We start from the raw sequence: 9,070 nt of genomic DNA, 5'->3' as shown, positions 1-9,070 counted from the left end.
CCGGGGCCCGCGCGCCGGGGCGGCGGCGGGCCAGCGCGAGGCGGGCGCCCGGGCCCGGCTGCCTCCCTTGCGCTCCCTCCGCCCCATCCCGGCACCCAAGTTGTGTGGGAGAGGGCGTGCGTTTCCCGGGCCACAGACACACCTTCCCGCACCTTCCCGCACCACCGAGCTTGCAAACGCGAGCACACAATGAAATGGCACAGAGCACGGGGGCTATTGGTTTACTCCGCCGCCTTAACCACGCCGGCTTAACCAGAGTTCATGCACTGACCTCTCCCGAGTCTGCCTAATAGGAATTCAATCAAGATAATAACGGCATTTTTTATTAATGAACGCCCCCAGATAACGTTACACCAAGTTACTTGCTCCAGCCGGGAAGCCGAGGCAATGACAGACCTCCCTGAAGCCACACGCTTTCCAGCAGACCAAACAGAAAACGGGAAGAGAAAGAAAGAAAAGAAACCCACCTTTTCAGTCACTACTTGTCAAAGTAAACATCAAGGCAGCGGCTCTGGGGAAGACTTCGGCCCCGAAACTCCCAGACTCTATTATTTTTTTTCACGATCCCTTTGGTTAAAAAGAAGGGGTGGGGGGTGGGTCTTTGGTGGCCGCTCTGTACTCCTTCTGTTCTGCAGCAAAGAAGTTAAATTATTGATAGTGGAAATTGCATGGCGGAGGGAACACTCGCACCCCCCGAGCGAGGAGCTCCATTTGATCTGGGCAGCGGCGGGGAGGGCTCATGCTCGCGCGCCGGGGAGCGGCCGCCGCGCCGCCCTCTGCGCGGTGAATGGGAAAGTGGGTGGGAGTCCACGAGAGGGCTCCACGGTGCCTTGACGTGCGCTGTCATATGATACCTCCGCTGCCTCGAAATAGACACTCCAGTGCACGAATTACCAGAATCAAAATTCAGCGCATTTAAAATGATACATCTTTTATTAGAAGATTTCCGTGCCGGGGCACTGCATGGGTTTGCAGATGTTTTCGCTTCCCTCCCCAGCAAAGTTACGCACATAAACCGACCCTTTTAATAATGAACCTGGGCAGCAAAGATAAATAGAAAACCTTCTGGTTTAACGTGTCTGTGCATGTCTGTGTGAGTGTGTGTGTGTACGGGGGCAGTTGGCTCAGTTACCTCTCCCCTCGCCCCCCACCCCCCCAACCCCCAGCAGGAAAGCTAGCAGTCTTTTAGGTTCTTATTTGCGGGTAGCTAAGACCCTTGGAGAGAACTTAAGTGGCTAGGGTCCAGAGGACCATTTTCAATTTGCGGTGTAAGAACGCTGTCAATCGGCTACCTAGGTTCCCCCTTTGAAGCTGAATTTTCTTCCCATTAGTTCAACCGATGCGTATGCACTAGGACCAGTGACTAAAAACCACCAGGATGCTTGTTAAGATGCACATTTCTCCTCCTGAAATTGTGCTTTAGTAGGAGAGGGGCAGGGTCCAGGAATTAGCATTTTAACGAGCACCTCAGGCAATTCAGAGGCAGAAAATCTGAGGTCACATTTTGAGAAACACTCTTTCTTAGGGATGCATAACTGGGAGTCAGAGGAATCGCCCATCCTCCCAAAATTTGGTAGGCAGTTATGTGTATGTGCATTTTTCTGTAATCTCAAAGGGGTTTGACCTAATAATCGCTAAGACGCATTGCTGTAAGAATTTCCCTAAACACTCCAACATTAATTTTGGGAAAGGGAAAGATTTATAAACAGTTTCCTTTCCTGGACCCTCTTGTGGTTGTCAAGAATGTGCAGTTGGACCGAATATATATTATTATATACTCAGTTGAGTTTACCTAAGGGTTTACAGTTAACAAAATGAGTTCACTTATATCAGCTGTTTTGGAGTTTCAAAGACTAGTGATAGAAATTATTATTATTTTATAAAGGAAGAACCGGAGGCTCAGTGCCATGAAATAATTTGCCCAAGTTCACACAGCTAAATGCCAGAGACGAGACTTCAGTGAATTCAGGAACTCCAGTTAGGAGTATCCCTGCCTCCCCCATCCCAAATCAGCGCTACTCTCTAGTCCTAGGAAGTGTTATCAGGATGTGTGATCTTTAAGAATTGCTTTGCAAATTGTTGGACTGAAGAGTCAAATTATTCAAATATATGCATATTCTTAGAGTGTCACACATTTAGCTTTGCACCTCTATCAGCTCGACGGAACACGTGACCAATACAAACTACCCTACAGCACAGATGGCGAAGTTTACGGTGGAATATTTCAAGTCTATGAAATACGCAGGCTAGCCAGAAGCAATAAAGGACAGAGGACACGAGGCTGGGCTTGGCCACCTCAAAGAACCCCTGTATGGATTCCCAGGGGTGTAGGCTTGAGTGTAGACAGAATTTCTTCTAATATTGCAAAACAATTTAAGAGGTTAGTTTTATAAGTAAAAAATAAAATGCTCGTACTACTTTATAAAGTACTAGAACCCTAACCGAAACTTTTATTTTTATTACTTTATGCTGACTTCAAACCAATCCGTACTTTCCAACTTTAAATTTGTTTGAAAATGAGTTATTTCCCCAGGTTTTAAGCTCAACTGTAATTTACTTCCTTCCTGAGAAATACCTAGCGAGTGAGCATCAAGAATCTTGGTATTCTCATTGCCGCTCAGTCAGAAGTGACAGCAAATCTACCTGCTAAGTCTACACGGCCACGTCAGCATTTCTGCTGAAGGAGAAAGCGTTCTCATTTCCGAGATTCTGATTGTGTCTGCGCCCAGTCTCTAATTCCTACTCTCCCCTGACATTATACAAATGAATGTCTGTATCTTTGTTTTCCAGTGTGTGGTGCAGTTTTACTGAGGAAAACACAGAGGAGTCAGAAATGGTAGGAATATTTGGAAATAAAAGAAGACCAAATGCCATTTCAGATAAACTCTCTGAGGTATCAGACCTCTTGCCACTTCTGGGCATCTCCAAAGTTTCTGACTTGTGATCACTGTGTCACCAAAACAATAAGAGACCAGACTTAAACACTTGCCTATTTGCCTTCAAAGTACTTCTTACATTCAAAAACAATGAAGCTAAGATAAACTAAAGTCATACCAGTGCCGTGCACGGAATTCTGAATACGTTTTAAAATTTAATTCAAGTAGCATATGAAGGTAGTGTTAGAGGTCTCAGATCAAAGTTTTTATAAAATTATTTTCCTATTATCTCTCAGGGTGATGCCGAGAATATAAAGCATGCATTTCTGATTCTTCTTAAAGACTGCTCTCTGACGTGATTGGTGTGTTAGAAGCAAAGTTTCCAAGTTTATGATCTGAACATTTTCTCAACCACCAAAAGGGGGAAAAACTTAGATACTTGAAAAGAAAATGCTCCCTATTTCACTTCTGTAGGGGCTTAGAAATTTATTTTGAATTAGTCAAAATCTGTGTTTATTTTTGGTTGCGGTCTAATACTATCCTAACCCCATGTTCTAGAAGGACAAAGGTCAGGAGGAAATGTGAATTTCCATCTATTCTTGTCAGGAAATATAAACTAATCCTCATTACCCAAGTGGGAACAGAGGCGGCAGGCTCAGATTTGACATTGACATATTTTTTTCTATTAATAATTTTAATTGGCTGAGGTCAATTCTACTATTACTATAGCATTTTATGTTTAACTATGTTTGTTAAGTTTCCTAGTTACTCCTGCCTTCCGTCTTCCTTGCAAAAAAAAAAAAAACCAGAAGTCTAGAATCAAATGACTTGACCTCGAAAACTGAAAATTGAAGTAATCAGCATAGGGAAATAGTAAGTAAACAGAAAACTCTCTTGCTGAGCAGAATGGCCAAGGTGTTTTCAAATTCATGCTACATGATTTCAAAGGCCCAATCCAGCCTCCAGCTATGTCACTCACAATCCTCCAAATTATTGAGTAAGGCCTGTCCTAAGAAAAATCTTAAGGGAGAAATAACATCCCTATTCATTAGATAGCACCTTAATATGAGGTGCACGTCTTCTCTCTAAGTTTTTCAAGAACCATGAGAAGAGCTCCATGCCATATTCAAATGTGTCCAGATTGGTCAACACCTGTTTCAGGAATTATGTAACCAGGCATGGCCATTAGTGGCAAACAAAGGAAAGAAACCACAGCAGGAAAGTGTTGGAAGGGTCAAGATTAGGCGACTAGAACAAGAAGGTCAAAAATTGGTCTCATCTGGGAATAATATTTAGTTGGATCAAGAAAAACAGCACAAAAACCATTTTGAAACAACTGAGAGTAACCCCCAAACATATGAGAGTCATCAACTTATAACCCTCCAAGTTACCAGATTTTTCCTGAGAACATTTAGAAATTAATCGTGAAGGATAAATTGGTTTACTCGTGATGTTTCTATAAGCATGGTCAAAAGGGATGTGACTGTGGACACAAATCGACAACAGCTGACTGTGGTATCTGTTGGTTTTACCTGGAGAAGAGCCATGAGAAGAATTAGCAAGTTTACACCAAAGGATTTCAGGACATTAAATAAGATTGTAAGGAGCAAATTACCTTATTTGTGAGACCCAGCTATTTAGACTGTGTGACAATTGGGGTGAGATATTTTCTACTGCCAAATTTCATATTCGTCATGGAGAAGAAAGCACGTGCAAAAAGATAAGTCAGAAAAAAATAACTACCAAACTTCCTAAAGTTGTATTAAAAAAATCACATGAAGGGACTGGCCCAGTGGCCTAGTGGTTAAGTTCATGCACTCTGCTTCGGTGGCCTGAGGTTTGCAGGTTCAGATCCCAGGAACAGACCTATACACCACTCATCAAGCCATGCTGTGGCAGCATCCCACACATAAAATAGAGGAGCACTGGCACAGATGTTCCTCAAGCGAAAAGAGGAAGATTGGCAACAGATGTTAGCTCAGGGCCAATCTTCTTCACGCACACACACAAAAATCAGACTAAGAATTTGGCCTATTTTTATGTGATTATGAATTTACACAGTGCCCATCTCAAATGGTCTTTTTGACTAAGGATCTGAGCAGGATGTGTGGTGGCTCTCTTGTCTGAGTCCTCTAGGTGGCACAGGCATGGTGGGGATAAAACCCTCAGTGCCCATGCTGGGTGGCAAGGGGTAGGCTTTAGGTCTGTCTACACACAGAATTGTTTGGTAACATCTGAAGCTCTTGACTTTCTCTACTTCAGTTTGCCTTCACTTCACAGTTACATCCATGCAGTTGATGAAAACTTGCTGAACACCAACTGCCAGACACTGCTCTATGGACGGTGATACAGACAGGGGAACAAACATATTTCAGCCTTTTAGGTGGTCACATTCTAGGACATAGATTTGTCTTTTAATCCATTGGGCCACTCGTGAATTAATTAAAGGTAGGGAATTTTGTTTAGCTTTGTTTTCCTTTGCCATGCACTTGGTGTATAGAAAGATGACCATCAGCATGCCCCTAGTGGCCAGGGGGTAGTAGTGATGACAAGAAACTTGTGCCTATAGCCAAGGGGCACCTGGAAGCTAGGGAGGGCCCACCGTGGTTGATAAGTGCCCTAGCTACCCTTGGTTAACAGTGTTTTACAGAAGGTAGACAAAGGATAAGGGGTCAGGGGTGGAGGTAGTGGTCGGGAGAAAATGAGACACACTTCAGGTAAATAATTTTTCTAAATATGATTAGGTAGACTTATAAAAAGGTAGATCCAGAAGGGATCTTAAGAGATTATCTCATGCTCCTCTTGACTCATAGGCCTATCATTGCAGACCAGGGAAGTAGACTGCACATCTCTCTTCTGAGAACCTTTCTAAGAATCCGGCAATTTTAGTGCCTGGAAGTTCCTACTTGTAACACATTTTTGTTCTTGTTGCAATTTATATCTTACTTCATTTCATTCAACCTTAGTGAAGATGGAGAACAGCTGCTTACTAACCTCCTTGTGTCATTAAGTCACCACTCAGATTTTCTCATAGCAAGAAATCAGATCTCACAAACTTTCTTCATAAACTCCAACTTCCAATCCATTAATCATTTCCCTTGGTCTACGCTGGACCTCCTCCAAGATCTCCATATTCTTCTGAAAGTGTGTAGCCCCAAACTAGACATGTGTGTGAAATTATCCAGGGCTCAGGAAATATGGGAGTCATGAATTATCTGAACACAGCTGTTGGGAAAAACTAAAGGGAAGGTTCAATCAGATTGACAAATCCTTCCCTCGCAACTTGGAGACAGAAGTGGTTGTTTCATAAAAAGACGAGCCTTCACGTCAAAGCTCTATCTTCTATCCTCTGTTTTTAAACGAAGCACTTTTCAAAAAAAAAATCTTAAACAGGACATTTCATTTTGACTCTTTTTTCCCTCTCAACAAAATTGTTTAAGAACGAGTGACTTTTCTGTGCTCCACTAATATCCCAAGCTGTAGACCTTTAATTGTTAAATTGGGATAGTCCTTTCGTACACTTGAGTGCTTCTTTTGATGTAGTTTCTCTCAGAAAGTAAGATCTATGAAATGCTACACTATTTCAAAGCTTGAACTTTCTCCTAAATTGAAGCATTTCTTTTCATTTTGTCTGCACATAAACCTGTTTAGAAAAGAGTAAAACTAACTTGAAGTCCATAGAAGAGACTCATGCTAACCTACGAGATACCTAGAGTCAAGGTTACCTGATTACTTCCCTTGTCAGGTATATCTCCATTAGGACCTCACAACCTAATGAGACCAAATATTTGGGGGCTTCTAATTCTCTATAACCCAGCTGAAGACCACGGGATCAGCAGAAATACCATGGCCACTACTTGTGGTTGTCTGTTTAGGGCACATTTAGAGCATTCAGTGGTGATTGCAAAATCAATCCAGTAGTCCCAAGAAGAAATTAGGGCAGACAGAGAATGAAATAAACACACTAAAAAGAAAGGGAGTGGGAGAGGAGAACATTTATGTTCCCTTCATGATATCCTTTTGAGGAGTTGTCAAGGGACTCTGTGACCAAAAGAAGACTACTAAGAGTGTTTGCTGTAAGTAGGCACTTCTGAAACCTTAGTCTACCAGTGCAGGGCACCAAAAAGTGGTAAGTCTAGTTGGACCTAAGAAAGGGTGATGTTGAGGCAGGGTAGGACAAATACAATGTTTCATCAAAGTTAAGGACAGAGAGATAGGGTAGAAGGGGAAATGAATGGGGGGGGGGGGGCAGAGCCATGCATTTAAATTCCAAGACCCTCTAATTCACTTTTTTTTTTCCAGTCATTGTTCTATATGTGTTCAGGGAAACTCCTTATTTTCCTCTGTTTGGACAGCACTCATGCCCTGGGAGAGGGGGTGATGTGGGTGAGGTGGGGAGTAGATGGCTAGATATCCAATTTTGGAAGTCAGATGTTGATTCCATGATACACATTAAATGCATTTCTGGGATGCAAATTCAGACCACAGTCAGCTTTCCTCAAGATGGCCTTCGTGCTTAATTAGAAAAATGAAGACCCAACACTTTATTTATTCCCAAAGTCTTTGCATCTCCCAAATGCAGTAACATGTTTAGTGCTAAGGATCTTTTATTTCATAGGCATATCTTCCTAGAGGCCTTGGGAAGAATGAGCCAATACTATCACATATTCTGATGTTTTTTTTTTAAAAAAAATTCATATATTTCTGATCTTTTTAATGAAAAAAAAGTTCCCAGGATAAACAAGTTTGGTTAGCTTGCTTGGCTCATTGCTTTATGTCTACACTGAATGCTAACTCGAATTACCATTCTCACATAATAAACATATTCTGATGGCATTACAACCAGATTGTGGATGTAGATCATCTTAGAACTACTTTGCAAGCCAAATTTCTATTGCCTTCCATTTTATCTGCACACAAAACTAATTAGAGTGAAGTGAGTAAAAATAAGTTGAATTTCATAAAAGAGAATCATGCTAACCTACATGATGCCAATTTATCTCAAAAAATATGTAGAAGTTTGACATGTTCCTGACTATTTGCTTGACTAATTAACATTTTTTCCAATATTACTTTTTGTTATTGTGTTTTTGGTAATTCATATTGTTATTTATTCATATGATTTTTCCCTACATTCCTAGGGAGAATTTATAAAGTATCTAATTTACCCTTCATTTAATTGATGTTTATAAGAGCACAACTTCAAACAGTATTTAATAACAGAAATTAATCACAAAAGCAGAATTATATGTATGGATATCGTATGAAGAACAAAAAGACAGCCTTAATGAGTACTTCTGGAAAACAGCATGGGTTAAAAAATATAAAGTTTAAATTAGTAAACATTCCCTAACATTTTTAAGACTAGGGATTTTAATAAATACAATTAATTTTAGAATTTCCTCCTTATTTCTTGATCGTTTTAAGGGAAATAAATCAATTTTTTGTTTTGTTTTCTTGGAGTGAAGGGGAAGGAAGCTACAAGAATTTTGTCACTAAAAACCAAATATAGCTGTTGTCAAATTTCAGGTGAGAATCCAGAACCAGATGAAGTAACTGAAAATATAGGGAATAATACAGGAATCAATGAAAACTTGAGTTTCAACTCATCTTGTCTTAGCTAGTGTCTCAATAATCTTAAAGTAACGACTGAAAGTTAAGTTTAAAATATAATTACTTTTGTCTTATTTTGACATTAATAATGTCTTATTAGCACGCTATTCACATTTTGTTAATTATGTATATTGTAATTAATCTGTTATATACAAAACACTTTATTTTGAAAATCGAGATAATTAAAATCTTGCACAGACCGTCCATTGTTTTCTTATGTTTTGATTATTGAAAAATAGAAGAAATATCATTGTCATATGCTCTGATTTTAAGGCCCAAATAGTAGTCAAGAGAATCTGGGTCCTAGTTTAAAGTCTATCACTTTCCGGCCATGTGACCTGGGCAAATCACTTCACTGGTCCAAGCCTGTTCACATCGATACTTTAAGTTCTGTAGAAATGTCTGTTGAATAAGTTGAGAGACCTTCACTACCGTGCACCTCAGTTGCCCGATCAATAGCATGAGGGCAATGGGCTATAAGCTGTGGTTGTTGAGCCTGGCAGCACGTTCAGACCTCAGCTCAAAAGGAACAAATGATTCAGGTGATTTCAATGCACCAGGAGAAGCAGTGAGCAAGATCA

The 9,070-nt window shown here is 40.7% G+C and overlaps 1 protein-coding gene across 1 annotated transcript in view; it reads right to left on the bottom strand.

Annotated features, from left to right (window-relative positions):
• Positions 1 to 751, bottom strand: part of BDNF (brain derived neurotrophic factor) — a 35,801-nt gene extending 35,050 nt beyond the window's left edge. Inside the window, exon 1 of the mRNA XM_046684757.1 lies at positions 468 to 751. The gene's annotated coding sequence lies outside the window, so the exon portion shown is untranslated. The remainder of the gene's footprint in view (positions 1 to 467) is intronic.
• Between the last annotated feature and the right edge of the window lie 8,319 nt (positions 752 to 9,070).

The sequence above is a fragment of the Equus quagga genome, chromosome 14 (genome assembly GCF_021613505.1).
Source record: "Equus quagga isolate Etosha38 chromosome 14, UCLA_HA_Equagga_1.0, whole genome shotgun sequence".
Classification (NCBI taxonomy): Eukaryota; Metazoa; Chordata; class Mammalia; order Perissodactyla; family Equidae; genus Equus; species Equus quagga.
The sequence above is the reverse complement of the archived record's forward strand: the minus strand, read 5'-3'. Positions and strand labels throughout refer to the sequence as shown.